The sequence below is a fragment of the Gymnogyps californianus genome, chromosome 3 (genome assembly GCF_018139145.2).
Source record: "Gymnogyps californianus isolate 813 chromosome 3, ASM1813914v2, whole genome shotgun sequence".
NCBI lineage: Eukaryota > Metazoa > Chordata > Aves > Accipitriformes > Cathartidae > Gymnogyps > Gymnogyps californianus.
This window is the reverse complement of record NC_059473.1, coordinates 98,750,077-98,767,196: the sequence shown is the minus strand read 5'-3', so window position 1 is coordinate 98,767,196 and position 17,120 is coordinate 98,750,077. Positions and strand designations below refer to the sequence as shown.

The window sequence follows — 17,120 nt, the reverse complement described above, 5'->3', positions numbered from 1 at the left end:
GAACTGAGGTCTGACACTGGAAGTTAGGAAAGATCAGATAAATAATTTCCTGGCAACCTTTATTCTGTTCCCTCATGCAATTACATTTCAATACAGTCTTTAATTCTGTAATCACATCCTGTTCTTCCCCTTTTTTGCCTCTTACATTTAATGCAGAAAACGGATTCCCATGGTAGCTAAATTAAGATTTTGGAGGCAACTGTAGGTCTAGTGATCCCTAGTTTCTGTGCAGCTTGACCCTTCATCCTAAATTATGCTTTTGGCAAAGTCAGGTGAATTTTGAGTGTCCTTTACCACAGCTTTGCACGTGGCTAGCAGAGGCAGTCTTTGCTTTTCATGCATCACAAGCTTGAACTCCAACATACATTGCCCTGTGAAAAGTTTCAGTGTTTGGTTGTTTTGTTTCCAGAAGAAAATTGTTTCTACTAAACACTAAAATGTGATCATTTTTCATGTGAGATGTTGCATTTTCACTGAAAATCATGAAAGAAAATGGGATACGAGCAATTGAGCTGCAGTTCCCACAAGGCATGAAAGTAGCATTCCACATTAAAAAACCCATAGTTTTAAACATAAAAGTTTGAGGTTGAAAATTGATGAGGTCAGGCTCAGACCTTCAGCATCCAATTTTTCACCAAAAAGCCAATATTTTCTTTGAGGGAAGAAAGTCAATCCTCCCACTAATTCTGATTCCAAGTGGTAGCCAGCACTGTTTGAAAATGTTACTAGGCAATGGCAGGACAGCAGAGAACAAATGAAACAAAATTCTTTCCTCAATGTACTTTAACTTGCATTTGGATTTTAAGAGAAGAAACTGTTTCTACTTTTGTTTACTTAGCCTGTTTCAGCTCTTTTGTTTATAGTTATAATGAAGTTCTGGGGGCAGAAGAACGCTGTGTTTCTGTCCCTGCCAGTCAATTGCTCCAAGGATTGAAAACACAACATTATGTTTTCTTTTTGGTAATACAAGAAGCTTTGATATTTGCTGTTTATGTTTAATGCCTGTTTAAAAGCTGCTTTTTCAACACACCGCTGACCAGACCTGAAAGCTTTTTGCATTGTTCTGAAGGGGTTTATTCATTCTGTTTTAACCTATGGATAGCTAATATGGTCTCGATCTCAGGTTTGCTCTTTATTGAACTAGGTCACTCATCTGTCATGGCTACTTCTAGTCTGCTCTGTCCGTATCTTCAGTCTGTTTTTCTGGGTTTGCCTGCAGTTTGTGCTTGGCTGCCTTCAGGCAGATGTTCTTCATTTCGGCTCCTCTTTTCAGTCTCATAACTAAGCCTAAAGTGAGAACATAAAAGAAACCAAATACTCCAGGAACATGATTAAAAACAAAGCTTTTTTAGAGGTCGTTAACCTGTGAAACTATTTAATCAGCAAGGAGATTCAATGCTACCATGGAACACGGGAAATATTTGAGACTCACGAAGTTTTATTATGATACAAACTTTTGGCTGATGGGCTTTTGTATTAAATTCTTTTATGAATATTTAGGAAAACCGATTTTTCACTGTACAGCCCTGAAACTTTGTTATGGCTTGCACCAGACATCCTGTGCCTGGAGCTAATAAATAGCTGCAATATCAAAATTTTAAAGACAATACTGTGGATTCCTATGGGAGTCCTCCTTTCCAAAAGCCCGTCATGCTACTGAAATGCCTTTACCCCACTACAATCAGGAGTTTTATCAGAAGTGGCTTGATGCAGATTGCCTATACTCTCTCATTGCTGTATTAGTTTATGGGACAGGGAACCCACTGTGCACAAAAGGCACCTCTAACTAATCTGTTCAAGAAATAACAATTAGTAATTGTTTTTGCTTACCTGAATCAAATCTACTTCTGTGCACTGAATATGGCTCTTTCAGAGAACCTCTGTTGCTTTGTGGAAACATTTCTTGAGAAAAGCATTCTCTTTTGATGGTGTAGTTACGAGGGTTGGTTTTTTTATTATGGCTCTCATTTTTGTTCTTATGAAAATGAACATTTGCAGGAAAACAGGATTTTTATTCTTTGAGAATTATTCATAATGCCACTACTTTTTTGCATTCATTTAATGATTTTCATCTTTGAAGGGCAATAAAACAACTGTTATTTACTACTAACTAGTTACTATCTACCATAATACTACAGCATAAATGAATTCTTTTTCCATGAACATCATAAAGGTGTATGTGACATTGCAGTAGACTGTCATGAAAAATACTATTTTCACACAGGTTTATGATAATTTTACATGGGAGATAAATGAGTACCAGGAGTAGAACTTTCACACAACTGTTTCTAATAAAAATGAAGAAAAAACAGCACAGCACAGCACAAAAACTTACTGACCTTTTCTGCTTTCAAACTACTGTTGCTTCCTGCAGTCCTGCTTTGGAGTCTTAATGTCATGTGTAAGTGAGGACACAGGAATATGGATACTGCTTGTAAAAGATACTAAAGAAAAAAAACCAAACTGATAAATTTTATTTTACTAGCATACTTGTTCTCATTTTGTTGCATGAGTTGGTGCAGCCATTGCAAAACTGCCACAAAGAAAGAAGCATTGTTAGAAATTAATTTTCTATGAGAATAAAACATATTGTTAGTTTTTAGTGAGCAAAATAACATTATGAAAATGCCTCCATCTTTGACATTTTTGTGCCTAATGAAGCTTCAGACACTTAACATTCATTTACAGAGGCATAATACTGTAATCAAAGCTACTGCCCTTTTAATCTTCACTTTCTCATAATGAAGGTCTTGAACTCAGTTTTCAATTTTCAAGTCCAGTCTTTTCTTTTTATGAATACAGGCTAACTGCTGCCAAGGATGTAAGGGGGAAGTACAGGCCATATCATATGTCCTCATTATGATGTTTCCTATCACTCAACACAGGCATCATTTAATCACCTGAAAAAAAACACAAACCTTTAAACAGTTATTGGTGCTGGCAATCCACATGAAAAATGGATCATACGTCATAATGTCATGTTTTCTTTACATTTCTCAGTACATCCTCTTACACATAAAGCAAATATTTCATCCTCCATGCTCTTTCCTTTTTCTTTACTAAGGCAGGATTTCCATTTGAAGAAGGATTTCCACATGATTTAAAGGATCTTTTGGACTTTTCAAATAATCCCTCCAAAGCTTGCCAAACTCCATGTCCACAGTCTAGTTCCAGGGGTATCAAGGAGGATCTTCTAGTTAGTTCTTCCTTCCCCAAAGTGCTTCTGTGTGCTTGAAAAGCTAAAATCCTTTCTGTATAAACCTACTACTTCTTCATGTGCTGGCCCTCTGAAATTCACCTGCCTAACAATTTTGCCTGTCAGCTTTGAAGCATAGAAGATAAAATTACTAATGTGTTCTGCAGAAAAATAGTTCTTTTGCATGGAAAAAAAAATAAGCATATTTAGTTCTACATGAAAGTAAAAATTTTGGAGCACTGAAATGTCTGTTTCTGAACTTTTTTATTGTCATGTAAATTAATCTTCTCGGCCTATATCTGGCCAGTGTACCTTCTCTAGAAAGTCTTCTGCTGTTGCTGGTTTGCAAAGGCAATTTGCCTACCAAGTTTGCAATTCATGGCCAAGTCACCAAGTGGTGCTTTCTGGCTGTTTAAGCTGTGGGACACTTTCCAGCGAGCAGGTCTGAAAGCACACGCTGACCCAGTCGAAACCTGGGAATGCCTCAGCTCCCCCCAGCCTCCACCTGAAGGCAACCTGGGCACCCGGGCCAGAACACGGTCCCTCTGCACACCAGCAGCAGCCCAGCCTGGGCTGTGGGTCCCCCCAGGGAACGTTCCTGCCCCCTTGATCAGACATAGCTGAAGCCTATTCATACGTATGAAGGAGGAATTGTGTTAAAACAGCTTTTCATGGCAAACACAGTTTCTGCAAAATCTGGATGTTCCATAGAAAAATTATTTTTTAATGAAAAACACTGAAACAGGATAATTCACTTTATCATGACCGTAAAAATGTTCTTTGCTACATACTGAACTCTAACTACGGCTTCAGGAGCTTTGTGATCTAGAAACTGTTACCTCCCTTTGTCTCCTATGAAGCTTCCTGGCCAGACTATATTTCCCATGATTTACTGGAGACATCCCTTATTAGAGTGAAGAATGGCATTTCTTTATCAGATCACAGGTTTCATCTGATGAGTTTTTCATTCTGTTCCTCTTTTCCCCCTTTATTAGACCATATTCCTGAGGTGGAGAACTGGGGCATCCAGGGCTGAAATTCATTTAGACTTTACAAAGTCTTCAGGCACTGTTGGGACTTTGAGAGCCATGAGTTGTAACTCGCTGTACTTTCCCTATGGTAAATTCACAGCATCATCTGAGCACCCTGTCACCTTTAGAGCACCCAAGTGCTGCCTTGCCCCAAAGACTGGATATAAAATAGAAAGCACACAAAAAAGAATTTTCTTGTGCCTTCAGGGTCCAGCACACTGTATAGCTCAGCCACCCATCTGGAAGTCCTGGATCCACTTACAGACAATGGCCACGCAGTTCCCCTTTAATGAATCCAGGACCCAACAGCCACAGAAAGCCAGCAGAATATTTTCACCTGAGGTTGAGATCCAGAGATGAAGAATATTGCTGATGGGCAGAGCCCACTTGCCAAAGATTTTACTGCTTAGGAGAATTAACAGAGAGAATGGTATTACATTCAACTCCTTTCACTGTTTAGTCAAACTAATCATTAATTCATTAATATCCACTTATCTTCTTGATGGGTGACTCGCATCCGTGGCTGAAGTGCCACATATTTCAGTCTGACTCATCACTGTTTAAGTTCTGCATTGTTCTGTCTCACATTGTTTTCAGCTATGCTCCTAGTCTTTGCTTACTCACATTAATAGCTTTGCCATGGCCTCATGTCTCCCTTCCCAGTACCCTCCCAGCATCTGTGGGCACAAGCCAACGTTTGCAGTCTGAGGCAGGCTGGAAGATTTACTGCCTCATCCACAAAAGAGGAATCCTCTCTCCTCTGGAAAAGCCAGTCACAGCTTTATCACTCCTTGCTGCTGAGTGTACGCTACAGCTGATCTAAAAAAGCCTTGGAAGGTGCTTGAGGACTGGAGCTGCTGGCAAGGCAAAGAAGTGGCAGTCACTCCCTGCCCCCTCCAAGAATTCACATTCTGCAAGGGGGATTTTCCTCTCATTTAAGCCTGAAAACATTCCTGAGAGGAACAGTTTGTCCTCAAGTTGGCATAATGTTGCACTAAACATTTGCCACTTACTGTTCCGCAAGCTGTTAAGCTTCCTGTGAAAGCAGTAAGATACCACAGAAGCACTCTTTTGTAAACAGAGTCCTACATCATTTTATTAAAGTACTGTGGCAATACTTATCTGGGAACAAAACAAGGGGAAGTTGCATCAGTATGTGGGCTGCAAATGGGGCAAGGGGAACTATTATCCTAAATTAACACAGAAAAACAAATTATATTCAACCAGGAAGCCTTTTACAAGGGACAGCATGTAGAAAGAAAAAAATACAACTCTAATGCTAAGCATAGGATATACAGACAGAAGGAGAGGAAGGGTGTAATTTGAAAGTAGTCCTGACATGCAATTACAATGGAAACTAAGGAGAAAAAGAAAAACAATGAAAAGTTTCAATAGGCTCTGGAAAAGGCACAGAAATAAAGGAGAAATGCACTTTCTTACAAAGATTCTGGACAAGATTCCAAGTGAGCAAGAAGTCCCTTCTTTTCTCACTGTACAAGGACACCAGTGCCACACTGGGCAACACGGGCCCCTTGCTTGGCTAAGGTCATTGCTATTTCCTTACTTACTGAACTGTAGAGCTTATTTGCAGTCTTGAATCATAACTCTGCTATGCACTTTACAAGTCCCCTAGTGCTAACAGTCTAATTACAGTACAAGAATTAACAGATAAATGCAGATGAACATCACTCAGTGGATCTAGGTGGTCCTTTCTAGTCTAGCTTTCCCATAGATAGAAATGGGAAAGCACCCTGAAAAATTATTGTTCACCATAAGAGACATCAGTTGAAGAACATCTGCACCCTAACTGCTGACATAGTTTTTGCAAGTTTCTGATTTTCTGAATGGATCTCAGGAAATGTAGCAGAATGAGAGTCCTGTACTTGTCTCCGTCTCTGCAAAAAGTGATCAGGCTGAACCTGCTCAAGAGTTGTCAAGTGAGCAACTTGCTGGAATAAACCAGTTAAAACAGTGTACTACTTTATAGAAGATTAAACACACCCAGAACTTCTCTCTGACACTGAAACAGGCCGGACCAGAATGTCCTATGTCTGCACTACTGGCCATTCTTTCTCTCCAAAGCATGGTAGCTGCCTCCAAACTGCCTAAAGGGAATAGCCTCTATTCTGTACTAACTCCCACGTAGTGCCCAAGAACTGCTGGGAGGAGTCTGAGCCGATCCAGCCTGAACTAGGGACCAGGTTAATGATCTAGCACTACAGGTGACTAGGTTTATTACTGCAGAAGATTTAGCATGAGACACCACCTGTGGCACTAACTTCAAGGAAGTCGTGAGCAAGAATTAACCAAAGGAGAACAATTGTGCTTTCAAGAACTTACTGCAAAAGCACATTAACTGGACTGCACGTCTGTATGTACCAGAGGCAGAAAACAGATTGATACTCCAGAAATGAAGCTCCTAAAGGAGCTGTTGTTCAGCAGAACAGTGCTTGGAAGGGCAAACTCAGGACTGTAAGCATAGAAACCATTTTCTTTTTGCTGTTCCTACTGCAAGGCAATGGGTTTGTTGAGTGCTGCAGAGGGGAAGGCTGAGGAGGAAGGCAAGGGCATCCCTATTTACAGACAGACAAGATTGCACCAAAAGTGCCTGACTTACATGAGCAATTTGTCCTCCTGTTTGTGTAAGCAATCCAGCTAGACCATAAACACCATCCCGAGTGCTCAGGTGAAAAGCGACTGCAAGTCATTGTTCTGAGAAAACGCTCTGAAACGCAGAGCCCAAGGCTGTGACATCAACCGCAGACCTCTGCATACCAAGACTGGATGCTGGTGAGTCATGGCATGCATAAAACAGCAGCATTTGAGAAGCCCTTCATAACCAAGTCCAGTAAAATTTATTGTTCTTAATTTGCAATTAACTCAGATTAAATTGACATAATTAGGAGAATCTGACTCATAGCCTTTTTATAAGTGTGGTTTTAAATCTTATTTATAAAATAAATGCATTTTCTGTTTCTGAAATTACATAAATGAGCATTACTTGTTTCTAAATGAAGTAATGCTGCACTTCACCCAGTAAAGGAGCCAGACCCTAGTTTGTTAGTACTTTGTTCTGTGTCTGGGCTCAGAAACTAATCGATACCCTTAAATCCTGCCCCAAATGAACTTTTGTGCAAAGGTGTCTTACAGCACAACGGAGGATTTACATCAACACACTGAGTCAGATCCTGCCTTAAGCCACAACTGGCTTTATGTTGCTATAAGAGAGACCAGAGTTTGGCCCCCTCCCTCTTTCTTTTTTTCAGATAAAACCACCAACTCCAATTCTAATCTCCTGGACTGCAGGATAAGCCCAAAACAACTTGTTGTGTGTCAAGGGAGCTGGTCTGGGGTGGCAGCTGAATGGGGCTGTGCTGCCCAGAAGTGGTATGAGAGGAGCAGGCTCAGCAGCGTAAGGCAGGTGTCGCTAGGCAACAAAAGTAACCATGGTTACCTGCATCCCAAGCGACCCGCAGATTTCCGAGATTAGTCATTCATCTGGAAAAACATTTTTCAAAAAAAAAAGAAATGAATGTATCACAATACCACACTGTCTCTGCATAAAAATTGTTGTAATGACGAGATGCAATTAAATAGATCTTACTTTACCAGGACCTGTTTGCTCCGCCTCAGACTCGGAGAGCTCTAGGTCGCTCGCTTTCAAACATTTGGGGCCGCAGCGTTAGTGACACAACCAGACCTTTGGCCAGGGGTCAAATGTTTTTAAACTCTTCATTAGGGAAATACCCTGGAGAATCTTTAAATGCTACAGGAAAGGCAGCAGAGTTCCTTTACATATAAATTGCCCAGTGAGATTGACTGTTCCTTCCCCAGAAAGATGGCATTGGTGTTCAATTGGTACCTATGACTGTTTGTTGATTAATATTAAAGTTGCCAGTAATCATGTGCCCACACTAATGCTCTCACATTTGTCATCTTATATGTGCTGGAGATTTCCAAGAAGCAAAGGTGGCTCAGAGAGAGCAGCGTCCCGGAGGCCTGAATCAAGCCACAGCAGCAGGGACAAAGAGCAGCCAGGGTCACCAGCACCTTCCCTCCAGCACTTGCAGGAATGTGATTGTGTGGAATACACCCACATGATTTTCACAAAGCCAGAAAACCTTCAAAATCCTCTGCGGTCCATGGCCACTACACCCCTGAGCAAAATTCCCTCCCAGTTCCAAGCCTGGGAACCCATTCAACCCTGCACTTACGTGTCTCGTTGCACACATTGCCTGAGATACTAGTATTACCAGTCTTTTTCCTACCACTTCTTTCACCTAATGCTAAATAGCTGAGTCAATAAAATCAATCTGTAGTTAGCATAGGCATTCACGGGAGCATGGATTTGTCCTTGCACAAGGGGTATACTCAAAGTGATGAGCTCAGTCATTCTTTATAGGGGCCTGTGAACAAATTATTGATTCCTGGGTGTTTGGGGGATGCTAATGAGAATTGGAGTTTACAGCAACAGCTCTCCTTACTTCATCAGAAGAAACTGTAAAAACATATCAAGGGGCTCAGCTGTTAATTAAAAAGTAATCTTTCTTATCATCTGTGATATGTTGGCTACTTTAAATATGAATGTAAAGCAATAAGCAAATGAAGTAATGATAATACATGTGCTATATATAACCTGTCTTGCCTTGATTAAACTAGTTTACTTCGTTTACTATTGGAATGAGGCAGCCCCTGCAACTTATTTTAATCTACTTATTCAACTTCTTTATTAAAATCATGCTTTTCAGCTGTGATCACTAAGCTAAATAATAAACAGTGTGAGCAAAAAGCTTATGAAAATCTGTATAAACTATTTTGATCAGTCTTAACCAAAAGATGAATTGGGCTTCAAACAATAAGCCTTTTTTTCTATGAAGCCTTTTAGGAAATCCCACTGCAAATATTCTTAAGCTTAAACTGTAGCTACTGAGGCTACCATTTGCATGCTAGAAACATTAAATTTGATTTACTGTGCATTGCAGAAAAACAGAGGAGAAAGAGAGAAAAATTTGTCTCAGTCATACATTTGCAATACTGACACAGTCATAAACTACACTTTGATCAGTCTTGTGGTTGGGCTTCAGTGATGTTGGCTTCCTTGGACATAAGCATTTGGAAAGAGCTCCATAATTTAATAGATTTTGCTTCATAAAGCCTAAATGTATATGCACATCTATACAGTTTCCTTGCAGATACTCTCACACACAGTTGCACAGTTAGCAGAGATTCTGATATAGCAACCAGGAAAAAGCTTTTTCTCAATCAAAGATGTGAAGAAGGAACAAAGTGGTTTAAGCCCTAGCAACGAGGGGTTTCTTTGTAAATGATGTATCATGGAAAGAGAAAAGTTTTAAACTAGATAATCAGAATTAATATATCTTATACTAAGGTGACAGCCATCTAGAAACAACCCAAAGAAAGACTGGAACAAGACACACTATAATGGATGCTTATTATCAAAACCTATTTGATTTAGAAGCTGGGCTGGAAATCTCATAACAAATTCATTTTCACATGACTGTCCAGACTTTCTGCTTTAGACCAGCTCAGAAATGCCTTGGCCTTTCTCACAGAGTTACTGCATTTCTGCCTCCAAACCCAGCCAAAAGCAGAGGCACATCAGACTGTTAAAAATGAAGGAATAAATTATTTACTAAGTAAAACAAATCTCTTCCTGAACATTGAAGCTAATAAAGCTTGGTTTCCTATAAATTTGTGCCTTGTACTTGATTGACTTTGGCCAGATGTGAGCACTTGAAGCACTGCTTTTCACAAACTGTGCTGTCTGAATGAAGTTTTTCATTCCAGGCTCCAGGCTTCTTTTTCATGCACATTCTAACAGAGTATAAATTTCTACTGTAGGCTTTAATTAACAGACTTCCTCTCCTCTAACTGTTCATTTCTTTGCATAAAACTTGGAGATTAATTATTTTTGAGATCTCTACCATTTTGCCAAATGTAATAGAAATCAGACAGGACTTACCAGTTATTAGGGAGGATTCAGAAAATCACCATATATGCAGAGTAACCTCAGCATATACAATTGTAAAAACCTCATTTCTGTTTGACACACACAAAAAAACCCCCCACAACTAAAAAAAAAATATTTAAAAAAATGTGGATTCCAAGATTGGTTTGACTGTATTAAACTGAAGGTTGCCACATTAGCCTGTGTCTGCACTGTAAAAGATTCAGATCCGGATTTAAAATGTGAGGGTTCTTGGATCTTAGGACCTGGAGCTGCCCATAGGACTCTACAACATTTTTATTTAAATCTGGCTTTGACTTCTTTGTGCCATTATCATCTGTGAAGTTTTTGAAGATAGATTCTTGGTTCAGATCCCCCAGTGACTGCTATTAATCTCTTCATATCTAAACAATCTCTTAAAGGACGGAAAGCTTCTTTCTCCCATTTTCTCTTCATTATTAATCTATTCACTGAAGTGCTGGAGTTGGTTCTGAATGCTAAGGAGGAGCACCTCTTAGCTTGCTAATGAGGACAAACACAACATAAGTATTTTTGCAAAATCCTAACAACTGTGACTAGCTTTAGAAGAATTTTCTGAGGTGATAAAATCAGTTCTTTATACAAAGGGGTGCTGAACTTTCCCAGAGGAGATAAGTTTGTGTATGTGGTTCTTGTACAACACTGCAATATTTATTTCTGAATGCAGTGTTACAGCATACAGTTCATACAACATGATCTAGTCCGAGTGCTTTTATATTTCAAATTGCATTAAATGGATCGTATCTCACCATTACTGAGCTTGTGGCTGAGCACAAAACAGATTTCTCCCCAAGAGAATGCCTGCAATTGTCTGTTAGTTTTGATTTTTCTTAATAATTTATTTCACCACTTAATGTCCTTCAATTTAATAGGCCCATATCTGTAATAAACTGCATTTTTAACATCTGTTTTCACAACATTTTCCCCACGGGCTTCAATGAAGTCCAACAATATTACACATAGTTTGTGAAATACGACGGTTCATGGGCAAATTCAAGTGGACTGGAGTCACAGCAGCCAAAATCGATCCCACCTATCTACAGTCTGGATTTTGGGGCTGAATGTGCCTGGACCAGAAGTGACCTCTCATGCTGCTGAGATTCCCTCACCTGCAACCACTGTTACAGCTGCTGGGCTGGAACGGGACCGTCAGGCCCTTGTCTATACCCAGTTTGTCCACACGTGGTGCCTTACAGTGTGCACTAGCCTGAGAGGGCAAACAGGAGGGCACATATATCTACAGCCTTTTTGAGACAGTGTTTCTCATTCTGGTTCCTGATCTGAGCTGTGCCTGTGCAATACCCATGTAAGAGACATGGGATAAAAAGCACAAACAGTATCGGGAATAGACATTTCCCCATTCCCCGTGAGTTTTTCTCTTCCTGGCTCCACGAATTTTTTGCAGTCTTTTCTGCACAGGGGTCCAGCTTCATCTGCACTGTAGATTATCCAGCAGCCAGGTGCTCCCTACACTCTGAGTCAAGGAAGGTGTGGTTTCAGCATCTCGCAGAACAAGGGTGATGGCCAAGGTCTTCCATTTCCTGGGCAAGTGCTCTAATTTCCAGGCTGCTGAGCAAAGGTAGGTATTCCTTCAAAGGGAACTCAGGACTGGGAAACCCCAAAGGGGATGTACTCGCCTGCTGTGAGTCCCTCCACGCCAGAGTTTCAGCCACTGAACAAAGCGTAGAGCTGGTGACCAGGCTATGCCCAGTGTCCATCTTGCTGAAAATACTTTTGTAAATCTTTGGAAACCTCTACCTTTTCTTCAGAGGTCAACATCACACAATGGAAAACTGCCAGAGATTGGCTCCTCAGTGACAGGCCTGCTATAGTGGCAAAGTAACAACCACGCATCTAAGATATTTAGAAACAGTAAGATGTGGTAACAAATCAATAGAGTGGTTTTTTCTGTCTATTGGAAAATATTCTATAACATAAATCAATCCTTAATTAGACTACAGAAAAAAAACTTTAAAAATTTGTCTGCTTTGTTAGGCTCATTTGACATTGATTAGAGTTTTGTAGCTTGTTTTCTGGGGCTTAATCTATGTAGGTTGCTGACCTTGGCAGGAATGCATATGGCATCTTGTAAGAGTGCCATCTGACTTACTTAGCTCTGATGTGATCTTTTCTTTCTATGTGAAATGCCAAACAAAATCAATAACTGAGTCAAAGATAGACCCTTACGCTTGATATTTTTGCTAATTCACTACATTTAGGTAACATTCTGAAATCCTTTTTCTCTGTGTAATTCTCTTGGAGCTTCTAAAGTAACCAAAAATAATACAACTGTATCATCACAAATACTATCTGCCTATGGCAGCACACGCCATCTTTGACATCTGTAGGATCACACACTAAATTTCTGTATGATATCTTCTGTGAACAGAAAGTGTTAACGCAACGTAACTGAAGGAAGAATTTTTAAGAGATGATAAATCAGATTAAATTTTCATTGGTATTTCAGTGAAATGTATGGAAGATTTGATATCTGTCCTCATAATTTATTTTTTAGAAACATGAGTAGCACACAACAGAGACAAGCAAATAGTCCACTTTTGTATATAAAAGTGTGTATCTGATATGTATTTATACATATCAAATATTCAGATACACATAAGGAAAAAGAAGGTAAAAAAACGCCAGTTCTCCCAACCTAGCCATCTTAAATTAGAAGACAGGCTCATAGATTTCACCTCAGAGATGATATTGAGAAATCTGGAGGACGAGCAATTGGCAGTTGAAATTTATTTTAATCATATTGCAAGATAATTATTTTGATATTCCACTTCGATGTAGCTTATTTTCTGCTTGACGCATCTGTTAAGCTGTGTTTCAGAACTGTTCTCAGTGAGAATCTGAAAGCACAGATTACTCATCACCACCTAATTTGCTAATGCCCACAATCAAGTACATTTGTATTCCACTATATTTGCACCACATCTGAAACAAACATAATGTAGCTCAGGTCACAAAGCACACGAAAGCAAAAAGGTAGCATTACAAAGCTAACAAATTAGGCAATAGTGAACTTCATTTAGGTGGCTGAAAACATTGGCAGTCCCAGGTTGGTTGTTCCCATCTGTCTATTGGGGGTTGCTGACCCCACAACCCTGCTGTGGGAGGAATCCTGTGAGCAATCCCCAATTTACTTCAGGCAAAGGTGTCTGGGCTGGTACACGGTCTTCTATCACCACTGTCACTGACTATCTCGTCAATCTTGCCTGAAAGTAGATTAGAAAATGAATGCACAAGCCTTTTGGCAGCCAAGTCATAAACAACTAGGTGGTACATTTGGGGCCATTAATGGCTTCAGCTGAGACAGGTAGATTCAGAAGGGAAGTTTGCCCGTAGCCTGATTGATGCCTTTTATTTAATTTACATTCCTCATCCAAGGAGTCTGAGTTTTCTGCAGGCAAAAGATTTGTATTGGAATGTGTTTTGAGTACCTTTCCGAGGTCAGTAAAGAAAATATTTTTTTGCTAAACAATCATCTCCCTTTGCTGTAAGCTTTCTAAAGATTTCTTTCTTGTTCTATTAAGGCAAATAGGAGCACACATGGGCTGTGACAGGACATGGTACAAGAAGCCTCCCTTCCGGAATTAAGCAGTGGTACAAAGCTGGGGTATCATTTTCTAAGTCACCTCTACACAGATGCCCACATCTAGGCACAAAGACACCGTGCACTCCAGGAACTCCAGGGTTTATAGTAGAAGAAAGCAGCCAGCGTTATTGATGCAGAAACTGATTAGCGAAAAGAAAACAAAATGCTAAAGAAACACTACTGGTTCTGGAGGTCAAAGAAATTACTTTAGAGCAGCTTTCCTCATCATCCAGACCTGAATATTGAATTGTTCATAAATGCTTCTGCCATAACCACATCCTTGGACAGCATACACTGAACACTGCAGCAAACACTACTCTTAGCTGATTTTATTACTATTTCTATTATCCTTTCAGCTGGAAACATGGTTTTTTTAATCTAATGTTTCAACATGACAGTATTAAGTTATGCAAAGCAAACGATGAGTCAATAAAAAGTTGCGCTTAAGCATTCTGTGAGAAAAAAATGCCTTTTTTTTTTTGCTAGCCCCCTCTTTTTTCCTTTTTTTTTTTTTTTTTTAAACCAGCAGAAGACTACTAACTTTCTGCAAAGCTGCTTTTTTATTTTGCAATTCTGGCAAAAATTTCCACTTGAAATTACCAGTTCTAGCTACAAACAGAGATGAAATCCATGCTCAGGCACAGTGAGAAGCAGCCACCACGGGAAGGTGAACCAGGAGCCAAGGGTGACCCCAGCATAGGTAGCACCTCGTCAGTAGGGCACAGTCCCACAGAGGCTGGTAGCAGGGTCCCTCAACAGCCACAGCAAGAGATGAATCAGGTCCAGGGTCCATCCATGGAGCTTGGTCAGGAGCAAAGGAGACAGGCTCAGACATACATCTGAGGGCCCCATCCAGGAGACCAGCCACCTACAGCATAGATCTGAGGTCCATCCAGGAGACAGGCACACCTACACCACAGCTCAGGCTTCAGGACAGAAATGAAGGACAGGGAGCCCCGGGGCAGAGCGTGGGGGTCCCAGGTGAGGCTGGTCAAGGCCATTCAGGCCAATCGGTGCTCTCAGGGTCCTGCCACGTCTCACCATGAAGCAGCTGTAATGCGTATTACAAGTCCTTCTTTATTGTGGCTTTCCTACAAGAAAAAAATGTTCAGTCCAAGGGTTATACCAGTATCAGTGGTATCAAAACCATTTTGTACAAGTCTGACAGTAGAAAGTTTTATCTGATGTTACATTTTTTTCATCTGTCTTGAAAACCTTCTAAAAGACTATCACATGTCTTAGTACTAGATATATTCCAACACTCAACATCATTTCTTATGTTGCCATGTATTAAGCTACTATTATTTATCCCTCATAGGTGTTTCAGTTAAGCTCTATGTTGCAGGTGCTGTACAAGTATAAAATAGAAAGCCAGTTTCTACCCCAGCAGAAGTTAGTTTCTGCCCACAGTAAGCTTAGCTCAAGGCACTACAATAAATATAATTAGTAGGAAAAAATGGAAAAGGAAAGACAAAGGAAGTTAGACTGTGTGTTAACAAAAGGCGGCAAAATGCATCTGCATCATTTTGGTTAAATTCTTCAGTGGGAAATCACACCTAATTATTAGAAATCCCCTTTGGCTGTTTATCTCCAGTAATATTTCTGGAATACTGTTTCAGCTCAGTGTAAAATTCAACCCACATAATTATTGGGGTTTTTTTTTGCCATCAAACATTTTCTAGTAATAAGAATTCCTGGCACTGAATTTAAAACAAAAATGTTTTTCTTAATTGCCCTAGGATCTGACCTAGCATTACCCAACATCCCCTCTCCTTACTGGCTAAGGCAGTGTCTTGTAACAATGGGAAATGTATATAGATCTGCTATTTCTGAAGAGAAGGAATGTGAGATGTACAGCAGATATTCTGCTCTTCTGAGATGAGCTGAGAACACAGATATCTCTGAGATTCTCTCTTAAATTCTACAGATCTGTGAATTTGGGGGATGAAATATGTATTAGGCACAAAGCTTTAACATGTACAGAAATTATTTAATAAAATAAACACTACAATGTCCAGCTTAAGTATCTGGTCACCACATAACTTTCTGTTAGATACCCTGATTTTGTAAATAGCCTATAGAAAGGAGTAGGAATATAGATAATGGAATCACACCCCTCCAATGTACGTGTTAAAAGGAAGTCTTCTAAAGTCAGCCAAAAGGAATCACTTGAAAAAAAAGGGGCTGGTCTCTCTTTTGGAGATTTGGTGCCTTTCTTAAACTTGCAGTTAAGTTCACCTATCCCCAGAGATCGAAATCTCAGACTTTTCTGTGGAGGGTTTGTTTTTAAAGCCACATTCTGAAGAATTCGGTAGTGAGGACTATACTTAAAACACAAACAAAGGCTGAGGACACAGAGCTGCCCTTTAAATTTTATGCATGAACATCAGTTTGATGTCACATCTCCTTTAGTGAGGTGGATGTGCAACCTCAGCACTCTCCACTACTTGAGGAAATTTAAGCCCAAACAACTTCGGATTGTACTTTAAGCACCGGACAAGGGACTAACTGGATAAAAATGGTACTTGTCATTGTTTTTGCTGGAACTGACATTGTACACAGAACATAAAAGTCATTTGGCCACACAGCACAAATGCAAGAGGGGACATGATGAAGCAGGCAAAAACACTCTTTTGGGTGAACAAGAGAGCGAACAGACCTCTAAGCACCGATCCTTGTCCAGAGGTGTTTTACACATTTTACCTATGATGCTCTAATATCAACGTTCATCACCGAAACATTTGAAAATCCACTTCACTGTCCTCCCAGTGCACACCCTAATTACTACTCTACAGGGTCAAAATCTCTCTTGTGCTCTGTCTTCACAGCCCAGTGAAATGGTCTGCTTTCCTTCTCCAAACACTTTATTTCCACAAAGGGCATGAGCAGAATGACTTGTCGCTCATACCACTGTCCACGCTTGGCTCGAAGCAGGCTGCAGCAGAATAGATAGGAATTATCCTTTTCTGGGATTTGCACATCTTTTAGACATAGTCTAAACAGCATCAGCCCTGTAACAATGTATAAGATAATATTATTAATAAAAAATGCCCTGAAATCTGAAATAAAGTAATTCTGACTGTTTTTGTTGGGACCTCTACTTACTTTATGGTCTTGTGTTCCTATATGTGTCAGCCTTATTCCCACACATCATCCACATGCTGAGTGGGTCTGATCTATCCATAGCAGCTGTACCTGACTGAAAGGCAGGGAGCTTACTGCACTGCTCCTCACAGCAGGAGGAAAATCCCAGTCAACAGCAAGGCTTTTGGACCCTTAATA

At 40.1% G+C, this 17,120-nt stretch overlaps 1 protein-coding gene across 1 annotated transcript in view; it reads right to left on the bottom strand.

Moving 5' to 3' along the window:
- The window catches only part of LGSN (lengsin, lens protein with glutamine synthetase domain), a 69,661-nt gene that overhangs the window by 46,677 nt on the left and 5,864 nt on the right, over positions 1–17,120 (bottom strand). The window contains exon 2 of the transcript XR_007766232.1: positions 14,429–14,929. The gene's annotated coding sequence lies outside the window, so the exon portion shown is untranslated. Of the gene's footprint in view, positions 14,930–17,120 lie in introns of the transcript that reaches the window.